Here is a 24,968-nt window from a genome sequence, read left to right as displayed (position 1 = left end):
TCCTTTGTGAATTACAAAATGAAGCCTTTTATTCACAACTCCCATGCCCACTCCCACCCCCACCCTACACGTCTCTCTCCTTTCCCTCATGTAAGGACTACTTTGGACCTGCTTGTACATATGTTTGAAGGATAATTTGGCCTAATTTGTTTACAGGAATTACAAGGGTGACCTTTATTCAGCTGTCTCCTTTTCGATTCTCATAACTTCTGGATCTATCAAGGTATGTACATTCTACACTGAAACTTACTTTGGAAATTGAACACACACATATATGATGTGAAAAGAACAGAATGTTCCACCTTAATAATGTTATATTTATTGAGTACTATGTAAACGAAATGCATTGTTTTAAACTTAAAATTTGGCTATTGTATAGATAATCTTGTGTCCATAATTGTTTGAGTCTTTGCAAATCCAAATGTACAGGCTGCCCTCTGTGTTTGAATGATTCTGTGACCTTTTCCACACACAACTGCTAAAACCAAGAGACTCCTTAACTAATGGGGGCATCTGCAGAGTACAAGGGAATAACAGTGGCCTTTGAGGATGTATACTAAACCATTTAGTAGTTACCGCTGACTGCAAATAAACATGGTCTTTCTCCATAATAATGGCAAAAATATTTCCATACAGATAATACTGCTTTAATGACAAAATAAATAGTTGCCTCCTGAAATGAATGTTTTAATTTTTTAGGAAAGTTCAAAGTAAAATGTCTGTATTGTCATAAGTATTGCATTAATTTATTTACTCTTCCATCTTTCCTTCTTTTCATCTATCCATCTGTGAATCCATACTGGTTAGAAGTCATTGTGACTTTTCATTTGGTAAATATGCCAACATAGATAGAATTCACCTGGAATATTGAGAAAAAGTGATTGCTTCTATATGCCGTCCTGTGTTAGATGGAATATGTGAGAAAATGTGGCAAGATGAGAGAGATTTTCAGATTAATCAAATCTTTGGTTACTTAAAAGATTTCCGTCTTAATTCTTATTAAAAAGAATGGGCTTCATTCTTATTAAAATGTTAAGTTTTTAGTAAGTACGAAATAGGAAGCAGTGACTTTTTTGCTTCAATACCTGTATCTGGCAGTGCTATGCATCGTGATTCAAATATTAATTCTCACCCCACATATAAAAAAATCAAAAGAATGATCTGTATTTGTGATATTTTTGGAATCACTTCATGCTTTCTTTAAAGAACATTAAATAATGAAATTACATAAAAATGAAATCTTTAAAATCTTGGAATTTGCATTGTCCTTCAAAAAACACAGTAGAAGTGCATTAAGAGTTTTTTAATTGGGTTTCAGTTAATTGAAATTAGTCTGTTATGGGAATTTAAAATAGATTTGTCAGTTTTAACTACGCACATAGTTCTATTTGCCATTCTTCTCGAGGTACTGTCTTTAAGGAAATACCATTGCCAAAAAACTCATTTCACTATGGGAAAAAAAAGTAAGATCAGAAAATAAAATGACATTAAAAGAGAAACTTACTGGGAAGGAAGATGTGTCATTCAATCCAGAAAATAATTTTCTTAATTTGGGAATTGTGAGTCTGCTAGTTGTGTAATATTAACTGAAAGGTATTTTTTTCCTATTAAAAAGGTTTAAACGTGTGAAAAATTATAGTCTTGCAAAGCTAATGTGAATGAATAGATCCAAACGGAGGAAAAATGCCTAGCAGGCCAAAAGAACGCACACTTAAGAAAATAATTGACACTAAATATTTAAAAGGTTCAGAGAGCAGCTGCTTTTCCTTCCTTAGAGAGACAACATAGTATAGTAGAAAAGCTCTTGCCTGTCAATCAGAAAACATAGGATCTATTCCCAGTCTTATAAGAGTGATATGGTCCTCCTAGGTCACCGATCTGCTCTGAGTCTTGGTTTTATCACATCTATAACAAAACCTTTTTCATGCTAAAGCAGTTGATGACTTTTATAAAATTAAGGGCTCTTCTCAAGTATGCAAAATGGAGTCAAGATTAGCCATTAACTTGAAATATACACACCAGTTGTTAAAAAGATTGCTGCTTGTTTAAGTGCTTTAGTGCATTGGTAATAGGGCATTTATTTACTTTTTATCTAAAAGCAATTGTGTATGCTAACAGCACTAGCCACTTCCCCCTACCCCCAACCATGCACACCAGTATTGGTGTTATACTAAATTGATTCAAGTAGAAGTTCAGTTAGTTAGTAGTCTCTTTTTCCTTTTTGATAAAATGCTTAACTTTGGGATGTTGTTGTGCTTTTCCTCTATCTCTTGAAGTTCAGCAGAACTGTATGTTTTCTCCCTCTTACAAGGTGGCCATTCAAAGTTAAGTATCTCTCTGAAACTTGGAACCAGTCAAGTGTATAACCTGATGACTTCAGACTCCAGTGTTTTGATCTGGCACCCTTCATGAGCATTGAGTTCATATTAAAGCACTTAAAATATATGCTCCATCATCTACATATCACAGCAGTAACACCCTGGGCACAGGACAGTGCCTGGGAGTAAATAACCACTTGGAGTTAATGATCTGAGGGGCAGCTGAAGGACCATTGACTCTTCCTAGTCAGTCCTTCATCCCTGCTGCTGCTGCTGCTGCTGCTAAGTCGCTTCAGTCGTTTCTGACTGTATGCGACCCCATAGATGGCAGCCCACCAGGCTCCACTGTCCCTGGGATTCTCCAGGCAAGAAAACTTCATCCCTATAAAATGCCTATTCTGAGATGCCAATCCTTCAATAATTTTTCTGTCTCAGATCAGATTAAGGAGTAGCCATAAATAATAGCATTTAATATATAATAATGAGATATGGTAATGCAATAAAATGTCAACAATTCTAATACTATATAAAAATGTCTATTCTGATCAAACCAAGATAAGTAGTGGTAGATGAACTTCATCAGTCACAGTGTTTTAGAAGTGACTTTCCTCTTATTGATTTGAATGAAATATAAGTAAGAATTCCTATGGTTTAGGGGAACAGTTCCCTTTCTTTTGCTCCTTATTCCACTGATGAATGATCCATTTTAGAAATAATTTTAAAATACCTCTGATATCTATTTTAAATACATTTTTAAAAATTTTATATGTTCAGCTTTCTTCTCCCTTTTTAGCACTAGATTCCGTTTTCAAGATATGTACAACTCTAAAATATGTAACAAATGCAACTCTATGATTTCTTTCCCAGAGGAAGCATTTTTCACTTATTTATTACTGTGATAAGCTGTACATTTTTACAATGTGCCAGGCATGGTGCTAGTTGCTGGGGAAACAAAAATCAATGAGGGATTGATTTTTGAGTTTGTGATGGTCCCCAATTACAAACTATTGGTAGAGACGTGAGGACTGACCTATATAGAAAGAGGTAAAATAATCAAGTATTGTATATGTGGATTGCATATGAATTTATTTGCTCATGGCATTCATATTCTTTTTCTAAATTTAAAGAGCTTCACATATCAGAAACCTAATCAAATAGGGCAATGAGATATATAATCTCAAATAGCCCCCACTCAAAAAATCTGTAAGAATCACTGGTCCTGGTAGGCAGAAAACCCCCAAAGATGTCCATGTTCTAATCCCTGGAACCTGTGAATATGTTGCATCACATGGCAAAGGGAATGAAGATTGCAGCTGGGTAAGGTTGTTATTCAGCTCAGCTTATAGTAAAGGAGATATCCTGGTTAACTGGTAAACTCAATGTAATAGCAAGGATCCTTAAAAGTGGAAGAGGGAGGAGGCAGAAGAGAGAGAACCAGAGAAATGGCAGCATGAGAAGACAGTGGCCATGAGCCAAAGAATGGGGCGAAGCCTCTAGAAACTGAAAAGGATAAGGAAAAGGGTTATCTATAAGAGACTCTAGAAAGGAATGTAGCTGTGCTGACACCTTGATTTTAGCCCATCAAGACCCATTTCAGACTTCTGACTTAGAGAACTGTAAGATGAACCTGTGTTGTTTTATGCCACCAAGTCTGTGGTGGTTTATTACAACGGCAATAGAAAACTAGTGTATTGAGATTTTCCCAGTACAGAAAATCTGGGGAGAATTCTCTAGTTGTTAGCAATTGCTGTGGCTAAAAGGTATGGTTCATGCTGATCTTGGTACACGAAGATATTTGTCTAGTGATTATTTTTCCTAGATATCCATATCAGGCCCCTCTTTTGTTGAAGTACAATCACTTATGAGATCCCTGAGACACCTGACAATTCTCTGCTGCTCCCACCATGAGTCTCAGGGAGAATGTAGCCCTCTTTCCCTCTCCTTCTATAGAACACTGATGCCTCTTCCTCCCATCCCCTTATCTGTCATCCTCCTGCCTTGAAGTCTAGGATGCAAGACTTTGTGGATAGGTGACGAGTAGAAAATTCTTTCTTTCATGGGGTACCTACAGCAGTGAGAAAGATATAGGCACTACTATTTTAATAAATTATCCTAGTAGGGGCTTTATGACAAGCATAAAGTTGGAAATTGAATGTAGTATGGAATAGGAGTCTCAAGCTAGTGGCCTACTGCTCAGGATCAGTCTTCAGACATATTTTGTTTGCAACTTGGGACTCTTCTCCTCTCCTCTCCCCTTCCTTTTTAAAATGTTTATAGCTTGAGTGCTCTGTTCAATTCCATAGTGTCTGTCATCCACTGTTGTCTTATTCCTTGCTTACTTGACTTGTGTGATATGATCCTGGTCCCTGTGCTGTAGTAGTTAAGAGCAAATACTTTGGAGTTTAAATGGTGAGATGATCCAATTCTGCCATATATTGGCTGTACACCTTGGGTAAGTAGAATAAGAATAATCTTTCTAACTTCAGTCTTCTCTCTTCTAAAATGAAATAATAATTAGACTTAATACCTCATAGACTTTTGAAGTTTAAAATAGCCTGCACGTGACACATAAAGCACTCTACATGGTGGCTGGTATACAAAATTGTACATCCTTTATAAATATTATCACTGCAACAACCACGCTTAGGGCACAAAGCAGGAGGGTTAATCAAGTCCAGCTAGCACAAGGATAAGAAGCAGGCATCTGAAAAGTTTTAATGAAGAAAGTAATGCTAGTACTGTTGCTTCCTGACCTGCATACAGATTTCTCAAGAGGCAGGTCAGGTGGTCTGGTATTCCCATCTCTTTCAGAATTTTCCACACTTTATTGTGATCCACACAGTCAAAGGCTTTGGCATAGTCAATAAAGCAGAAATAGATGTTTTTCTGGAACTCTCTTGCTTTTTCCATGATCCAGCAGATGTTGGTAATTTGATCTCTGATTCCTCTGACTTTTCTAAAACCAGCTTAAACATCAGGAAGTTCATGGTTCACATATTGCTGAAGCCTGGCTTAGAGAATTTTGAGCATTACTTTACTAGCATGTGAGATGAGTACAATTGTGTGGTAGTTTGAGCATTCTTTGGCATTGCCTTTCTTTGGGATTGGAATGAAAACGGACCTTTTCCAGTCCTGTGGCCACTGCTGAGTTTTCCAAATTTGCTGGCATATTGAGTGCAGCACTTTCACAGCATCATGTTTCAGGATTTGAAATAGCTCAACTGGAATTCATCACCTCCACTAGTTTTGTTCGTAGTGATGCTTCCTAAGGCCCACTTGACTTCACATTCCAGGATGTCTGGCTCTAGATGAGTGATCACACCATTGTGATTATCTGGGTCGTGAAGATCTTTTTTGTACAGTTAGAATTGGACATGGAACAACACACTGGTTCCAAATAGGAAAAGGAGTACATTAAGGCTGTATATTGTCTCCCTGCTTATTTAACTTATATGCAGAGTACATCATGAGAAACGCTGGACTGGAAGAAACACAAGCTGGAATCAAGATTGCTGGGAGAAATATCAGTAACCTCAGATATGCAGATGACACCAGCCTTATGGCAGAAAGTGAAGAGGAACTCAAAAGCTTCTTGATGAAAGTGAAAGAGGAGAGTGAAAAAGTTGGCTTAAAGCTCAACATTCAGAAACGAAGATCATGGCATCCAGTCCCATCACTTCACGGGAAATAGATGGGGAAATAGTGGAAACAGTGTCAGACTTTATTTTTTGTGGCTTCAAAATCACTGCAGATGGTGATTGCAGCCATGAAATTAAAAGACGCTTACTCCTTGGAAGGAAAGTTATGACCAACCTAGATAGCATGTTGAAAAGCAGAGACATTACTTTGTCAAAAAAGGTCCGTCTAGTCAAGGCTATGGTTTTTCCAGTGGTCATGTATGGATGTGAGAGTTGGACTGTGAAGAAGGTTGAGTGCCGAAGAATTGATGCTTTTGAACTGTGGTGTTGGAGAAGACCCTTGAGAGTCCCTTGAACTGCAAGGAGATCCAACCAGTCCATTCTGAAGGAGATCAGCCCTGGGATTTCTTTGGAAGGAATATTGCTAAAGCTGAAACTCTAGTACTTTGGCCACCTCATTGGAAAAGACTCTGATGCTGGGAGGGATTGGGGGCAGGAGGAGAAGAGGACAACAGAGGATGAGATGGCTGGATGGCATCACTGACTCGATGGGCGTGAGTCTGAGTGAACTCCGGGAGTTGGTGATGGACAGGGAGGCCTGGCGTGCTGTGATTCATGGGGTCTCAAAGAGTCGGACACGACTGAGTGACTGAACTGAACTGAACTGCATGCTAGTACTAGAGATAGTCTGTAAATATACACTGGTAAGGTAGGTAGGGATTAGCAATTTGATTTCATCTGATGAACAAATGGTGGGGATGGGCAGACGTTCTATGCAAAAGAAGCAGTGACACAAAAACATGAAATAGCCTGGTCTCTTAGAGGAACAGCAATCATCCTCTTCAGCAAAAGGGTGATGTAGAAGACAGACATGAGAGAACATGAGGCTGCAGAGGTAGGCTAGGGACAGATGAAGAGGGACTTATGTGGTGTAAGAACATCTCCTTTTTCCAGGAAGCCAGTGGTTTTCTAACTCTACTTATGAACTTTGAAGTTTGTTGTACTATGCACTGAGCTTTTATCTTGTCTGATAGGCAACCCTTAAAACCAGTTTACCTAGGAACATGGCTTAAAAGCTGCTTCTATAGTCATAGAGGAACGAGGGAAGGACTTTAATAACCATATTTGTGATATAGAGGGTTCACCCAGGTGATAGTATGAAGAATGGATTGGAGGGGGCAGAACTTCTGATGGCCAGGAAATCATTTAGGAAACTGTTAAAATAGGTCAGATGAGAGATGACAAGGGCCAGATGGCTACTACCAGTGGGAACAATGATAAAGGGATAGGTTGAAAACAGTGGTTCTCAAACTTGAAGGTGTGTTGTAGGGCTTGTTAAATTACAAATTGCTAGACCCTACTCTTGAGTTTCTGCTTCAGTTAGTATGAGGTAGGGCCCAATAATTTGCATTTCTAGCAAGTTCTCAGAGGATGCTGATGCCATGGGTCCAGGGACTACAGTTTGAGGATCTTGAGATTTGAGATGTGCTAACTTTGTAGAACTGATAGGCATGAATCACTCACTAGATATGGGGAGTAAGGGGAAAGTTTCTGACTTGGGAGACTGAATGGAAGGTAATACCATTCACTGTTACTGAGATCAAGTTTAGGCTGAGTTGAAAAATTTTTTTCATGACCCAAGGGAGGGTCTTTAACTAGGATTTGTAGTCAGGTCCTGGGCCTGCTTTTAGATATCTTGACCCTGTACTTTTGCACTGTTTTTTTCCAACCATACCCCACCCACCCTAATCCCATTTATCTGCCTTGGTGATGGAAGGGAAAGTAGGAGTCTAGGTGAGGGAGGTTGAGTTCCATTTTATACCTACTTGTTTTTGAAGACTATGGAACATCCAAATGAGAGAATCTCAAAAAATTGAAAGCTTTAGGGTTTTTTAGTGTTTTTTTTTTTTAATTTAAAATAAGTCTATCTCCTTATATCAGTTTGGTCATCATCTTTCTTTGTATAAAATCAAAATAGTCAAGATACAGGTCCAGATGTAGTTACATTGAACTTTCATCTAGTGACTTCCTGTATATTTGCAGTCAATCCTGTAAGGATTTCTTAGTTTTAAATTTGCTCATAGCTGACAGTCATCCTTTTTATAGTATAGATCAGTGAATCCAAAGCATGTTCATTTTTAAATTCCCCTTGAACACTCCTATGACCTGCCTTTCTCTAAATTGCCGCTTCACCAAAAAGAAAAATCAAAGTATAGCAGAATATCCATGCTGTTAAGTAGGGGAGAGTAAGAGAGTATCATGTAGGTTGCTCTTTTTTCTTCTTTTCTTTTTTTTTTTTTTTTTTGTGTGGCCTATTTCAGTAATGGTCAGATTTTTCACCAAAGCTACAAGCTATCTCTGTAAGTTTGAGAGTAGGCAAAGAAAAGGTATTGCAACAGAATGAAGTACCTACATTCAATGGTGAGATGAGGAATAAAATAGAGCCTATGAGACCTTAGAGAAGCAGATACTAAGCAAGAAGAAATAAACTGACTTGATTTTGTTGCAAGGGGGCAGTTGTACAAGTTGATCTTTTGTGGCATAGAATATATCCTTACAAAGACAGACAGACAGATAGATAGAGATATATAGATGTATAGATTCTCAATTTACTTGTTAGCTTAGAGTTCCATGAAACTGTAGACTTACCTTAATATGGAGGCAGAAATACTTGGTTTGTAGATTCAATTCATTTTCTTGCAGCATTTAGTGCCAGTCTTTTAAGGATAATGGAAGCATTGTGTGGTTGGTACTTATTCCTCTACTCCAGGGAAGACACACACACACACACACACACAATCACAAAGCTGAAAAAAAAGCCTTGGGTTTTCCCTAAGTGTTTACAGATAAGCTATGATCTGAAATGCATCCATTATTTCCCAACAAAAAGTCCAAAACTGGATGTTTAGGAAATGGAATCAGAGTTAATAGAAATTGCTCTTAGGGTTCCTGGAAAATCTCTCTGAGCAGATCTTCTTTAGGAGTGTTATTTCAGTCCCAGAATATTGTTAACATGACAGGTGAATGCAGCAAAGTACCTTTTGCGTGAGACAAAGTCCAGCGCTCCATCTCACCTTAATAAATTTGAAATCACTGTTTCTTCAGCCTAACATACTTCCAAAGTATATGGAGAATCACTGTATATTATTTTTTAAGGTAAAAAAAAATCAGTGGCAGAAATTCTAAAATAAGTACAGAGGGACCGTGTAATCCCTTGCTGTGTGGTGCACTATCTGAAGTAGTCAGGGTCCTTTCTATAGGATAGACACTGAATTTGCGACCTTCAAGTATTGTCCTACTTTTGCTAGATGCCTGACATATGTCAGATGAAACTATTCAACTTATATGATTTTAAATGGCTGTTTTCTGAGAATACATCAGCCACCTATTTTCTCCCAGACTCATCTGTATGATGACTGCATGTGAACTTTAATTTTAAAAGATACACTTTCAGTGACATGGCTGACTATCACTGTGTGTAATAGATGACTTATTTGTTCTCTTCCTGTTTGCAAAATTCACACCTGGTTAAATGGGATGGATATAATTCACAGTGTATGATGTAAACCTTCAATGATAATTCATGTAAAGTATACAAGTTTTCAATGCCCTTCTTAATTTTATTTATTTTTATACACTGCTTTGTTCAAAAGCACTCTGATTGATGTTCGACTCTTTTGTATACTGTGTATGAACACAAAATAAAAGATGCATTTACTTGCATGCCCTGGTGTAAGCTCACATCTACATACTGTATGATGTGAATACCACCTAAGAGTACTAATTTGCATAAAGCTTATAGCTTTAATCACAAGAGAGCACATGAAGTTACTACTCATTTTATTGTTGACAGTAGTTTGAGGAGGCAGAGAAAGGAGCAGAAAGAAGACTGGTAATTCTAAGAAAGGCTGATTTTCAGTTAAGTACATTTTTGTAAGTCATTTTGTCATTTGGTAAACACACAATGGTTATTCCTTCAGACAGATGAAATATTCATTAGAAGGAGAAGTGAGGAAATGACAGTACTATTAAAGAATAGCAAGGGAGTGGGAGGCCTGTCAAGAATATTTTGACCCCAGGAAAAAGAAATCAGAATTGCCATAGAGAGGGACTACAGAATGCAAACTTTTTCAAAAGTTATTTCCATAAAGTCTGAGGAAATCTTGGCCTCCATTAAGATTTTTGTCCCTGAGAGTCTAAACTGTAAGTACGGTATCTGCTTTGTCTGCAGAATAAAAAAGGAGATCTTCGCTTAATCATTATCCTGGGAGCTGAACATCCTGCTACATTTGAATAAAAATGCCTACTTCATTACTGATGGGAACACAGAGTTCAGCGTACCCAATGATTTACAGTAGAAATTACTGACAGAGCTACCTTATAAATGAATGGGCTGTTTAAAGAATACTAGTTGTTAATGTGTTTAGTATTAGATGAAGTACCTAAGGCCCACAAATTCTAGGAAATCTACCAAATGAGTGCTGTCTATAAACAAAGAAATAGTTCTAGCATACCCTTAGGTAAAACGGAAACTGATGACATAGAAAATAGGATTCTGATGCATCAACAAATACCCTCAGTTAATTTCTCTAGTGAAACCTCTTAAAATTATGGGAAACATAGAGCTGTGAAATAATTGAGCTGCAGGAGATCTCGAAAAATCCTTTACTCTAGGCTTCTGCTTTCAAACATGTGAATGACTGTACAATGGGTAAGGAAGTCCTGTTGTCAGTGTTATGAGTAGAATTCTTTATTTAGCAAATATATATACACCACCTGACCTGCCTCTTGAGAAACCTATATGCAGGTCAGGAAGCAACAGTTAGAACTGGACATGGAACAACAGACTGGTTCCAAATAGGAAAAGGAGTACGTCAAGGCTGTATATTGTCACCCTGCTTATTTAACTTCTATGCATAGTACATCATGAGGAACACTGGGCTGGATGAAGCACAAGCTGGAATCAAGATTTCCAGGATAAATATCAATAACCTCAGATATTCAGATGATACCACCCTTATGGCAGAAAGCAAAGAACTAAAGAGCCTCTTGATGAAAGTGAAAGAGAAGAATTAAAAAGTTGGCTTAAAGCTCAACATTCAGAAAACTAAGATCATGGCATCCAGTCCCATCACTTCATGGCAATTAGATGGGGAAACAGTGACAGACTTTATTTTTGGGGGCTCCAAAATCACTGCAGATGGTGATTGCAGCCATGAAATTAAAAGACTCTTACTCCTTGGAAGGAAAGTTATGACCGACCTGGACAGTATATTAAAAAGCAGAGACATTACTTTGCCAACAAGGGTCTGTCTAGTCAAGGCTATGGTTTTTCCAGTAGTCCTGTATGGATGTGAGTGTTGGACTATAAAGAAAGCTGAGTGCCAAGGAATTGATACTTTTGAACTGTGGGGTTAGAAAAGACTCTTGCGAGTCCCTTGAACTACAAGGAGATCCAACCAGTCCATCCTAAAGGAGATCAGTCCTGAATATTCATTGGAAGGACTGATGCTGAAGCTGAAACTCCAATACTTTGGCCACCTGATGTGAAGAACTGACTCATTGGAAAAGACCCTGATGCTGGGAAAGATTGAAGGCAGGAGGAGAAGGGGACAACAGAGGATGAGATGGTTGGGTGGCATCACCGACTCAAAAGACATGTGTTTGAGTAAACTCCGAGAGTTGATGACGGACAGGGAGGCCTGGCCTGCTGCAGTCCATGGGGTCGTAAAGAGTCAGACACGACTGAGCGACTGAAATTGATTGATATATTTTGTGGGTCATGCACTGTTCTGAGCACTTTACAAATATTAACTGGGTACCTTTGTCATGGCATTCCTTTCCCCTCCTTCTATTCTTTCTTTTTTCTCAATACATCTTTTTCTGTTTCCCTTTCCCACTACTCATTTCTTAGTTTCACCATAGGCCCTCCTTAGCACTCCTCCAGGTTTGTTGGGGCCATCCAGGGTAATGAGGTTACTGAACACTAGTGCAACCCTCTTTTTTTTCTCATTGTTTTTAAGGATGCCATGTAATTTAGGTCAAATTTCTTATAGAAATAAAAATAGATTATTTTATCATTTTGCCTTCTGTGACTTTTCATTTTATCATTGAGATAAATAAAATTGTGCTAGAATAATTTGATATCCGCGTAGAATTGATAGTTACTTCCAGTGTCTTAAGATCATTTCTTTAATAATAATACTTTTGGATAAGACTCGAATTGGAAAGGGGGCTGCATGTAGACTATTCCTTAAATAGTGATTTCCCATCTTAAATTTCCAGTTTGCCAAAACACATAGAATCTTTTTTTCTCATTCTTGGCATTTAGCAAAAGAGGGTGAATGTACTTTCTTCATTTTATATTTTGTCTTCTCATTCTCAAGTTCGTGTTTTTTACTTTGTAAGTAAGTGGTATGGCCAGTAAACGAATATGGTTTCAGCTACTATTTTGTCTCTAAAAGTGAAAGTCGCTCAATCGTGTCTGACTGTTTGCGACCCCATGGACTGTAGCCCTCCAGGCTCCTCTGTCCATGGAATTCTCCAGGCAAGAATACTGGAGTGGGTTGCCATGCCCTCCTCCAGGGGATCTTCCTGGCTCAAGGATTAAACCTGGGTCTCTCACATTGCAGGCAGATTCTTTACCATTCTAATCACCAGGGAAGCACCACTTATATCTCTATTTGTTACTAAATCAACTAAGAAAAGAAATCAAGTTTTAAAAAATCTGACTTGTTTTTCTTGTTTGGATGCTCACATTTTGGAACTCCTGAGTTAAGGCATCTGAATCTTGGACTGGACCTTTTCATATGGGAAATGAATTTCAGACACCTGCACAGAGTGCTTTTATTGTGTGTGTGGTAAGTCTCTTCAGTTGTGTCTGACTTTGCAAACCTGTGGTCTGTAGCCCTCCAGGCTCCTCTGTCCATGGGATTCTCCAAGCAAGAATACTGGAGTGGGTTGCCATGCCCTTCTCCAGGGGACCTTCCCGACCCAGGGATCAAACCCATGTCTCTTAAGTCTCCTGCATTGGCAGGTGGGTTCTTTACCACTGGTGCTACCTACTAAGGGAGCCCAATGTTACCCCTCTAAAGGATGATTCTGGTAGGTATATTCTGAAATAAGTCTTTAAAATGTTTTCATTAGCCTGAATAGAAAGAAAGAAAAAAAAAATGAATCAGAATAACTTGGTTTTCTTGTGTCCTCTAATCCTTTGCCTACTCATTTCACCATTCTAGAACTTGTCTTCTCTTTGCCTGATGTCAGTATTGTTCATTTCCTGTGAAGTTTCCTTGAGTAAAGAAAATGGAGATTTTAGTACTTCTGTGGTGGCCCAGTGGTTGGGACTCCATGCTTTCACTGCAGGGAGTAAGGGAGTTTGCTGCCTGATTGGAGAACTAAGATCCCACAAGCTGCATGACATGGCCAAAAAGAAAGAAAGAAAATGGATATTTCTTCCTGGATTATTTTCTGTTTCTTATACTCAAACTGTAGATATACCCAAGATCTATTATTATTTTTTTCTCTCTGCCTTTTTTTTCTTGGAGATTTTGTCTACCTTTATGAATCTAACTACCATTTCTTATGTAAATAATTTTTAAATATCTATTTCCTGTACTATGGTCCCATATCTCCAACTTCCTGCCACACATGTATACTTGAATCGTCTACAGATATCAGAAATGCGTTGTGTTTCTAATGGTGAGGTCATCATCTTTCTCAGGTTGGATCCCCTATTCACCTTCTCACTTTCTGTCAGTAATTTCTTTATTCTTCCAGCTACCCAGGCTTAAAATCTTGAAGTTTTCTTTGCCCCTTTCTTGTATTGATACTTTGCTCTCTGTATATAATCAACCAGTGTGTCCCATTGGTGCTTCATAATGTCTTTCACTTCCCTCCTTTCTTTTTTGTATCACTGCCATGAGGTTTACCTCTAGTTTAGACAGTTTAGCATCTTGCTTATTAGTCCCCTACTACAGCTTAGTATGTAGCTCTGTCCATAGCAGGAACTCAGTGTATTTTGGTTTTGTGATTGACTGAGGCATGAGTTCCCTCCTACCTCTAGCGACAGTGAGCAAGTCACTTTTGGAACCAGATTTTTTGGAGTCCTTCTTTTCCTGCATGTGTGCACTGTTCCTTTTGTAGCCAAGTGTATATATTTTATCAGAGCAAGTATTATATATCTTTCGTGAGCTACTAGGGGGAAAGGGATTTAAATTGATCCTGAATTAATGAGTTCCAATGCTTTAGAAGGACAATCAGTACATTTTATTTAGTGATGGTGAGATAATAATCTTCATGATGGTGGAGACTATATAAACTTTATTCACTGCTGGACCCCAGCATCTAGCATCTAGTAAGTATTTACAAATGTATTTTGGATGACTTAATCGATAAATGACAATGATACTGATAACTATGCTGTCCCCAAATGGGAGAACAATAATCTCCTGATGTCTTGCCTCATTCATTCTAATATATTAGACTTAGGGGATTGTACCAAACACACTGAGATTTTTCCACATAGGCATATATTTAATGTAATAATTGAATCTTTAAGTAAAATTTATGTCCATTCTAAATTATGCTTCTTATGGGATATCATGGCATGATTTTGCTTGGGCACTACAAATTATATTGATGGAGTGAAATGTGTTTTCATGTCTGTTTGTGAAATGTGGAATGGTATTGAATTGCTTTAAGTGTCATGTTTGAGATGAGTTTAGGCTGCTTTCTTTGAGTTTGACACATTTCAGTCTGTCATCCTGTCCTTAGAGATGCTGAAAATTAAATGGGGATACTTAAATAATTTAATTTATAAACTTGCTTACAGCTATGTGGTTTATCAAGCCAGATGTCGGTAGCCTCAGTTTCTTGTGGCTCAGATACTGCCAGAACATAAATTAAAATTGTTTCTGTGTGTCAGGGATTAGCATGTAAAAACAGAAGAAACTATCTTTCAGAGGACCAGTCTCAGTATAGTCTCTGGTGGGCAGTGCCATTTTTGTTAACCATTGGCTAATTTTGAAAAAAGAAAAAAATATAATTCACTTATAAAACAAGTTCAGTTATACTTCTGGGGAAATCTTGCTCCCTGGGTATAGGATGACGTAACTCATTTCTATAACACAAAGTCTATAATAGAAATGGTATTCTGGTTTTATGCCTCTCCCTCCCCAGAAGTCATTTTCTGTTGTCATCTAATGCAATAGATTTACCCAACTTTTTATGGTTATATTGTCAACATTTCCAGGTTTTCTTTTAGAAATTGGTCTGGACAGTGTTTTAACAGGGTGTTCTTTCCTAGGAAAGATGTATGCATCTGAGCACATCTTCCCCCATACAAATAGAACCTGCTGCTAAGTCGCTTCAGTTGTATCCAACTCTGTGCAACCCCATAGACAGCACCCCACCAGGCTCCCCCATCCCTGGGATTCTCCAGGCAAGAACACTGGAGTGGGTTGCCATTTCCTTCTCCAATGCATGAAAGTGAAAAGTGAAAGTGAAGCTGCTCAGTCGTGCCGACTCTTAGTGACCCCATGGACTGCAGCCTACCAGGCTCCTCCGTCCATGAGATTTTCCAGGCAAGAGTACTAGAGTGGGGTGCCATTGCCTTCTCTGAATAGAAACCTAGTAGTCTCTATATAATTTAAGTGAGGCTGTAGGAGACAACTTGAAGTGGTAGGCACAATGAAGATTCTCTCCCAGCACTGCATACATGCATGCACTGTGGGACCTTGGGTAGGTCAGTTTCTCTATCTGGGTTTATTTCTTATGTAAAATGAGTTTAGGTTGAATCATCTTTTAGTTTCCTTGAATGATCTAGAATTCTTTAAGATGTTTTAAAATCTTCAGTTCAGTTCAGTCGCTCAGTTGTGTCCGACTCTTTGCGACCCCATGAATCGCAGCACGCCAGGCCTCCCTGTCCATCACCAACTCCCGGAGTTCACTCAGACTCAAGTCCATCGAGTCAGTGATGCCATCCAGCCATCTCATCCTCTGTCGTCCCCTTCTCCTCCTGCCCCCAATCCCTCCCGGCATCAGAGTCTTTTCCAACGAGTCAACTCTTCACATGAGGTGGCCAAAGTACTGGAGTTTCAGCTTTAGCATCATTCCTTCCAAAGAAATCCCAGGGCTGATCTCGTTCAGAATGGACTGGTTGGATCTCCATCTTAGGCAACCTTTATTTCAATTCTCTCTGTATTATTGAATTCTTCCCATCCTTTCAGGTCCATGAAATATTCTAAGGTACATGACTCTAGCCTGACTTTCCCATTTTTTGAATTCCTACAATGTTTATATAGTCAACATGCAGAATTTTACATGTTTATATAGTCCTCTATTTTATCTAATTATCTTTTGTGCATTAAAATGCTCTCCCCCACTACAGTGCAAGAGTGTTTAATGTAAGAATATGTCTTATCTTTCTGCTGTTTCCTTCGTTAAATTTGTCACATTATGAAGGACATAGAATTATTAATTGATTTGGATGAGATGTGAATCACTTATCACCTGTATTGAAAGAATTTAGAGTGTAAACAAAGATAGTCTCTTTTCATGGGTGGTTGATTCTTTGGTAGCTAAAAAAGAGTATAGAGGTTGCCTCTGAAATGACTACTCTATGCATGCTTGCATGTTCAATGGTGTCTGACTCTTTGCAACCCCATGGACTGTAGCCTGCCAGACTCCTCTGTCCATGGGATTTCCCAGGCATGAATACTGGAGTGGGTTGCCATTTCCTCTCCAGGGGATCTTCCTGACCCAGGGATCTAACCCCCATCTCCTGTGTCTCCTGCATCATAGATGTATTCTTTACCACCTGAGCTATCAGGAAAGCCCCGAAACTATTACTCTCGAGCCCTTAAATTGAAGTCACATTCCAACCAAAAAGAGTGTTTCTGGTTCTTTAGATCTGGGGGATTCCATTTATAAGAAACAAACCCTTATTTGGCAGGACAGAGCTATTTTGGTTATTTTTCTTCTCTGGACCTCTAATATAAATTTTTTAAGCCTGTCCAGCCAACATAAATTGAGCACATACTACGATCATGTTCTGTGATGAGTTTGGAGGAAGACTGGTGTGTGTAAAGACTGATGATCCTTTTTGCCCTCACGGGGTTCCTAGTCTGGATGTTGAGGTATAATCAACATAAAAACAAGCAAACAAACAAACCCCTTTTACAATATCATGTAATATGAACAGTAATTGATGTATATATGAAGTGATTTGGAATCACAGAGAAGGAAGCTTCTGACAGTACCTCATGTTTTATATCTGGAATATACTATAGAAAAGTGACATTTATTTGGAGTTTAGAAAATGAATAGGAACTTGGCTGTTAGAAAAGGTAGGAAAGTGAATCTAAGTTGGATATATTATAATAAGTAAAAGTATAAAGGCATGCAATCTATGGTATGTCTGAGCGACCATCTGGTATGACTAAATTATAGGGTGTTTAGGGAAAACGTTTCAGAAGAATGGACTGAAGTAGTAGGCCCGCTTCCTAGTTTATCACTGATCTTCCAAGTACATTTCATTCCCTAGAGGATATATATCATTGAGCATTTTCTAAAAGTGATGAAGACCATGCGATGGGGGAGATAGCACACAAGAAGTACTTGGTGTGGAAATATATTCCTTTCTGCTATGAATTTTTCAGAGTCAACTTCTTCAACTGTCTATATATTCAGTGCAGTAATATTTTTGTCCTTTTTCCTTGCATGTCTATTAGGAATGATGAGACTGTCTTAATTCATTTTCATGACTAATTAAAATGGAAAACCACCAAGTTTGCATCTGAAATTAAAATCTTACAACTCGTAGCAGTAGGCAACCACACAGACAGCTGACACTATATCACATTCGGGCTTGAATACAATAAAATTCTTCTGCCAGTTTTGAATGAGGATCTCACTTTCTTGTGTACTTTTTCAAGTCTCAGTGGTGGATGTCTCCTAGTCCCTCAGGCAACCAGAGAATTTAAGTTTACCCTCTTCCTTTGTGTCTACTCCCTGAAAAACATAAAGCCTACTTTCAGAAAAGAAGCTGATAAACTTAGTCATTTGGAACCCTAAAGTGACTTAAGGCTCTAAGGGATGGTCTCTCAGTGCTGTTTGCATTTTAACAAGGGGATAAAGGCCTTGCTTAAATTAAATAACAGACTTTAGAATTCCCTGGTAGCTGCTACCTCAGCATTAACAAGAAGTCACTGATAACACTTTATGTTCTTTCATCTTGTCCAATAATATTAAGCTACTTGAAGTCTGATATTTCTAGCAACTGAAATGAGAATATATATCTAGATTTTTATAATAAAAACTGTATGAAGGATTTGATTTTTTCATACTATCTCTCACACTTACTGTTTCCCTTTATAGTAATGAATAAACAATATTTTAGCTGGAGAGAAAGAGAGAGTGAGAACAAAAGAAGAAAAAGACAGAATGAAGAAAGGACTCTGTCAAAGAGCCAAAGAAAGTTGACTCTGAAAAATTCATAGCAGAAAAGAATATATTTCCACACCAGAAAGATTGTCTGGTCCTTGACTTCTTTCCTCTGAGACCTGTACACTGGCTTCTCCTATGTGTTGCTGAGTTTAAGAAATTGATCTTTGATTGGCAAGGAGAGTGTTAAGGTTTTGATTAGAAACTTAGCTATTAAGAGAGCTGTATTTTATGTAAGGAAATTAGCATGGGCTTGGGCTGTTTAGTTTTAAGATAAAACTAAATCTATTAAAAATTATCTGAGAGTCAGATAGGAAACAAATACCTCCGTTACTTTAAAAGCAAAGCTGTAGCCTGACTGAGAAGCAAATTAAGAAAGAGGAAAATAATTCTGATTTATACCAGCCATGTGTGGCCACCATAGCCAGTTTGTTAGTCAGTTCATTGTAATTGGATTTCTGAATTATTTTTTTCATCTTACATTATTGCCATCTTTAAAAGGAATGTGGTCATTTTTCAGCTTCATGCATTGATAAGTAGGTACACAACTCTCACTCTTTCTCATGTGTGTCTAATTTTTGCCACTCTGCTGAAAAATATGTGACAAAACAGAAGTCAGTATATTGCATTTTGCTTCCTCAGTAGAAAGCAGTTTCAGCAGGAAGTACGGTATAATACCTACTGTTCACAAGTAGAAACAATTTATTCTAGCCTGCAAGTATGCCTGTGTTGTGTACTTAGCTGAGCCCTTGACACTGAGACAGAGGGAAAGCAGATGTGCTTTCTTCCCTCAAAGTGCTTAGCCTCTAGGATGAGAAATATGATCTGTACACACACAGAGTGTATTGGTTTTCTTTGGCCCTCGAGCAAATGATCACAACCTGAGTGGCTGAAAATGACATCAGTTTATTAGCTCACAATTTCTGTAAGTCAGACATCTGAGCATGACTTCCATGATTTCTCTGCTTTGAGTCTCACAAGGCTGCAATCAGGGTGTTGACTGGGCTTGTTCTCATCTGGAGGCTAGACTGGGGAGAAAAATCCACTCCCAACTTCCTTATATTGTTGTCAGATTTCTTCCCAGCTATAAAATTCATGGTGGGTTGGTTCTTCAAAGCTAGCCAGAGAGAGAGAGAGGGGAAGAATCTCTGCTACTTATAACCTCTAACTTCAGAGACAGCCTTAACAGTCTTTTAAAGGGCTCTTCTGTTCACGTTAGATCTACCCAGGATAATCTATCTCTTGCTGCTAAGTCACTTCAGTCGTGTCCAACTCTGTGTGATCTCATAGATGGTAGCCCACCAGACTTCCCCACCCCTGGGATTCTCCAGGCAAGAACACTGGAGTGGGTTGCCATTTCCTTCTCCAGTGCATGAAGGTAAAAAGTGAAAGTGAAGTCACTCAGTCATGCCCGACTCTTAGCGACCCCATGGACTGCAGCCTACCAGGCTCCTTTGTCCATGGATTTTCCAGGCAAGAGTACTGGAGTGGGGTTCCATTGCCTTCTCCGCATTTCCTCTCTAACACCCCTCAACTCTTAAGAACTTGACCACCACAGTGTTCCTTCAATTTTTTTTATCTTACAATTATTTTAATAAAAGCATGTATTATTTATATAATGGGTGGGGACCCCCAAAATGTTTTCAAGGGAGAGAGAAAATCACCTGGATTGCTAAAAGAGAAACTCTACACTCAAGATCTATTCCAGGTTTAGAAAACCAATGGAGATTGGCTGACATCCTGAAAGACTCATCTGTTCTTTAATTTTTGACCAGATAGCTCCAAACTCAGGAAACCTGTAACCCTGCACACAGATAAGAATGACAACAGCAGTAGCTGCTGTTTAGAGGCTGGGCCTTGTGCTTACCTATTTGTATCTGTCATCTCCAGCACTCCTGTACGTTCCAGTTCAGTCCTGTTCAGTTGCTCAGTTGTGTCCGACTCTTTGCGACCCCGTGAATCACAGCACGCCAGGCCTCCCTGTCCATCACCAACTCCCGGAGTTCACTCAGACTCACGCCCATCAAGTCAGTGATGCCATCCAGCCATCTCATCCTCTGTCGTCCTCTTCTCCTCCTGCCCCCAATCCCTCCCAGCATCAGAGTCTTTTCCAACGAGTCAACTCTTCACATGAGGTGGCCAAAGTACTAGAGTTTCAGCTTTAGCATCATTCCTTCCAAAGAAATCCCAGGGCTGATCTCGTTCAGAATGGACTGGTTGGATCTCCTTGCAGTCCAAGGGACTCTCAAGAGTCTTCTCCAATACCACAGTTCAAAAGCATCAATTCTTTGGCACTCAGCCTTCTTCACAGTCCAACTCTCACATCTATACATGACCACCGGAAAAACCATAGCCTTGACTAGACGGACCTTTGTTGGCAAAGTAATGTCTCTGCTTTTCAATATGCTATCTAGGTTGGTCATAACTTTCCTTCCAAGGAGTAAGCGTCTTTTAATTTCATGGCTGCAATCACCATCTGCAGTGATTTTGGAGCCCCCCAAAATAAAGTCTGACACTGTTTCCACTGTTTCCCCATCTATTTCCGATGAAGTGATGGGACCAGATGCCATGATCTTCATTTTCTGAATGTTGAGCTTTAAGCCAACTTTTTCACTCTCCACTTTCACTTTCATCAAGAGGCTTTTTAGTTCTTCTTCACTTTGGGGGATCCTAATTATACGTGAAAAATCCCTTTGCCTTTTTCATATCCTGTTGATTAGAAGCAAGCGACAGATTCTGTCCACAAACAAGGGGAGAGGATTACATAAGAGCGTGAGTTATTGGGTGTTATCCTAGGATATGTTTGCCATGTACAGCAAACACCAAATACAAGCAAAGACAAAATACATGTACCTTGATCCAGACAAGAAATTTAGGTATAAAGTGTGCATAGGAACTGAGGGAACACAAAAAAACTGGGTAAACCCTGCATGAGAGTAGCTCATTTATTGAGCAAAAGTTTATTGTATACTTACCATAAAGACACTTGCTCCTTGGAAGAAAAGCTATGACCAACCTAGACAGCATATTAAAAAGCAGAAACATTAGTTCGCCATCAAAGGTCCATTTAGTCAAAGCTATGGTTTTTCCAGAGTTGTGTATGATGTGAGAGCTGGACTATAAAGAAAGCTGAGTTCCGAAGAATTGATGCTTTTGAACTGTGGTGTTGGAGAAGACTCTTGAGTGTTCCGTGGACTGCAAGGAGATCCAACCAATCAATCCTAAAGGAAATCAGTCCTGAATATTCGTTGGAAGGACTGATGCTGAAGCTGAAACTTCAATACTTTGGCCACCTGATGCAAAGAACTGACTCACTGGAAAAGACCCTGATGCTGGGAGGGATTGGGGGCAGGAGGAGAAGGGAACGACAGAGGATGAGATGGTTGGATGGCATCACCGACTCAATGGACATGAGTTTGAGTAAGCTTCAGGAGTTGGTGATGGACAGGGAAACCTGGTCCATGGTGTTGCAAAGAGTCAGACACGACTGAGTGACTTAACTGAACTACCATATACCAGGCCCGGTGTTAAGATTGGAGGCTGAAGTAAATGCTGAAAGGCAAGTGCCTTAGGTTACTCTTGAAGACAAACAATGCTCAATTCCAGAATACTCTAGAACCCTATTAAAGTATATTTGTCTGAAAAAGAGATATTGAATAAATAGATGATAGAAATATGTTTACTTATAGCCACGAATGGGCTTTCCTAGTGGCTCAGTAGTATAGAATTCTCCTGCAATGCAGGAGACGTGGGTTTGATTCCTGGGTCAGGAAGATTCCCTGGAAAAGGAAATGGCAACCCACTCCAGCATTCTTGCCTAGAAAATCCCATGGACAGAGGAGCCTGGCAGGCTTCAGTCCACAGGGTCATAAAAGAGTTGGACACAACTTAGTGACTAAACCACCACCAGTGTAGTTATGAATTCTTTTTATCTTGCTGTGGAGGTACAATACAGACACACAGAGACACACAGGCATATTAACAAAGCAACATCAATGCGTTTGCCTGAATATAACAATCTGCAAATATATCCCCAGCCAGAAAATTGTGATTGCTTTATTCTGGCCTCTTTATTTACCTTGTGAGGAAGGTGGGGAATTGCAGTGATCAAGGCCAGGGTTTGAAGATCTCATTACTGAGGTTATTCAGGTAAGGCTTGTTCATTTTAAAGCCCTGAAACTAGGAGTTTGGAGGCTTTTTTTAATGGAATCAAAATATTTACATTCAAGAGTTTATGAAAGTAAAAGTCATTGTTCCTAAAAAGTGCCCTCGGACACACACCTAGAGGGACCACTTCCTGCCATTAGATTCTCCATGCTCCACAAGTTTCTTGATCTTTCTACTGAGAGTATAAACAAGCGTACCATTTTCACAGTGATTGTAGTGATGTGACTATCTGCCCCGTTGGGAATGAGACGGAAATCACCAAATCATTTTGTATAGGCTATTGCACAATTGACAGTGATGATAATAAATTTCAGGACACAGAGTCGGACACGACTGAAGCGACTTAGCAGCAGCAGCAGCAGCAGCAGCAGCTGTCTGCTTTTTCAAATCCACTTTGGGATGTTTGCAGTTCAGGCAATTTTGCCTCAGATTTTATGTTCTAAATATTATTCAGGCTACTTTAAGCCAAATGCTTAGTCGGTTTTGAATTTTGTATCCTTACTATCTGCATTCAGACTCTACATAGTATGATACTGCTTAGTCACCTAGAATTGCCGCATCTTGTCAATGGGAGAGTGTGTTGGGCACTAAATCCTGAGAGGAATGGGCTCTTGTTTCATATAGGTATCTCGTAAGTTAATTGCAAAGGCCCTGTCAGGATTCTATTGCAGTGTTTGTTTTCTGCAGGTGAAACTCAAAGATTAAGGAATAGTGTCATATCTGGCTGAAGCTAACAGCCACAGACCAAACTAGTTATGGGGATTTGATTATGGGGAAATGGAATTTATGACTCCACGGTCATTTAGATACCACCCAATATACAATTTTATCTGTCTTCAATTATTTGTATCTCATTTCACAGACACATTAAAGTTATACCAACCCTTACATCCAACCATTTTTGATACTCTGTTTCTCTAAAAATCTCTTTAATAAGAATAAATGTAAATATTTCTAGTATCAATATTTAATATTTTATAGTGTAAACATAATAAGCCTTTCATTTTTGCACTGTAAGTATAAGGTTAGTAATCTGGGTCCTTTCATTTTAATTGTTGACTTTATTACTAACTAGCTGTGTGTCATTGAATAAGACACATAACCTCTCTAGGCCTTGGTTTTCTAGTTTATATCCCAAGGCTACTGTGATAAAAAATCAAGATAGTGTATGCAAAAATACTCTACAGAAAATGAAGTACAGTGGACAGAATAGCTATTAATAATAATAGCAAATGTTGGTAACTTGGTTAGGGCTACTATTTAAATTTATATGGTAACACATTTGTAAATGGTGTTTATGGGCATCCCTAATGTTGCTTCGTTTGAACTTCAGAGTTATTTTCTGATGTGTTTATGATTTTTTAAAGTTACCAAGTGTTAATGAAATAGGCCAAGTTTCTCAAAAATTCCTAATAATATGTTTTCTTTAAAAAGTAAGATATTTTGTTACTAGATTCTACTCCCTAACAAGTACGGTACAGAATGAGAAACAGATACAGGTTTGTTCTGCTTGCAATGCTGGTGTGCATCCATATGCGTTCTCAAAACATGCTCTATGTCAATATGTGTCACATGTGCAAAACTCACATGTCATGAGCACCAAGTCATTTGATTCATTCTTTATTAAAAATTGTTTTCTCTCTAATGGCAAGAACTGTGGCTCTTGAAGTACCCAGAATATAACTCAGGCCAACCACAATGGCTTAAAAATGTGACTACTTTGTTAATTATAGTAGTGATAAAATATATGGAGAACAAGGAGAAGACACAATTTTTTCTGCCCAAAAAAGTTCATGTAATTTTCACTACCTGTGTCCTCTGTGGAGACAAGGTTAAGGAGTTAGCATAATGCTCTGCTTGAATTGTGGACCTAGTGCCACTGGTCTCTCAGAAGTTGAACAGAAAAGTAGCTCAGCTTTGTCTTCCAACAGTCATTAAAAACATCCCTGCTTCTTTTCCCTCTACCTGTATCCATGGGAGTCTCAACACATCAAGGAACATTACCTGTCACTGTGATGCCTTTATGATGCAGGTGTCTAAATTCTCCTTTTTCCACTTTTTATTTCATGCAGCGTAGTAAAGTAAATTTAGGCTTCCTATGGAGAATATGTCTTATAAATAAAATAATGTCTCAGATCTGCATGCACATTTCTCCATGTTAGTGCCTAATGATTTTGTTTTGAACCATGGGTGTATTGGCTATTAATAGAGCCAGAGAATATGGCAAAAATCCAACTTCCTCCACATTTTTGTTTAATATGCAAAACCAATCCTTCTCCATCCTGTTCTTTCCCGCCTTCTCCTCCTGTGTCTCTTCCAGCCTCATAATGGTGTTAAGAATTGGTATAATTTCATTAACTAGAGGTTATGCAAATTAACATAGAAGGTTTCTTTTGATGGT

The 24,968-nt window shown here is 38.7% G+C and overlaps 1 protein-coding gene across 5 annotated transcripts in view; it reads left to right on the top strand.

Moving 5' to 3' along the window:
• TENM1 (teneurin transmembrane protein 1) overlaps positions 1-24,968 on the top strand; it is a 909,292-nt gene that overhangs the window by 16,889 nt on the left and 867,435 nt on the right. For all 5 annotated transcript variants that reach the window (XM_070784169.1, XM_070784168.1, XM_070784167.1 and 2 more), the window contains exon 2: positions 157-223. The gene's annotated coding sequence lies outside the window, so the exon portion shown is untranslated. The remainder of the gene's footprint in view (positions 1-156; positions 224-24,968) is intronic.

Source organism: Bos indicus, chromosome X (assembly GCF_029378745.1).
Source record: "Bos indicus isolate NIAB-ARS_2022 breed Sahiwal x Tharparkar chromosome X, NIAB-ARS_B.indTharparkar_mat_pri_1.0, whole genome shotgun sequence".
NCBI lineage: Eukaryota > Metazoa > Chordata > Mammalia > Artiodactyla > Bovidae > Bos > Bos indicus.
The sequence above is the reverse complement of the archived record's forward strand: the minus strand, read 5'-3'. Positions and strand labels throughout refer to the sequence as shown.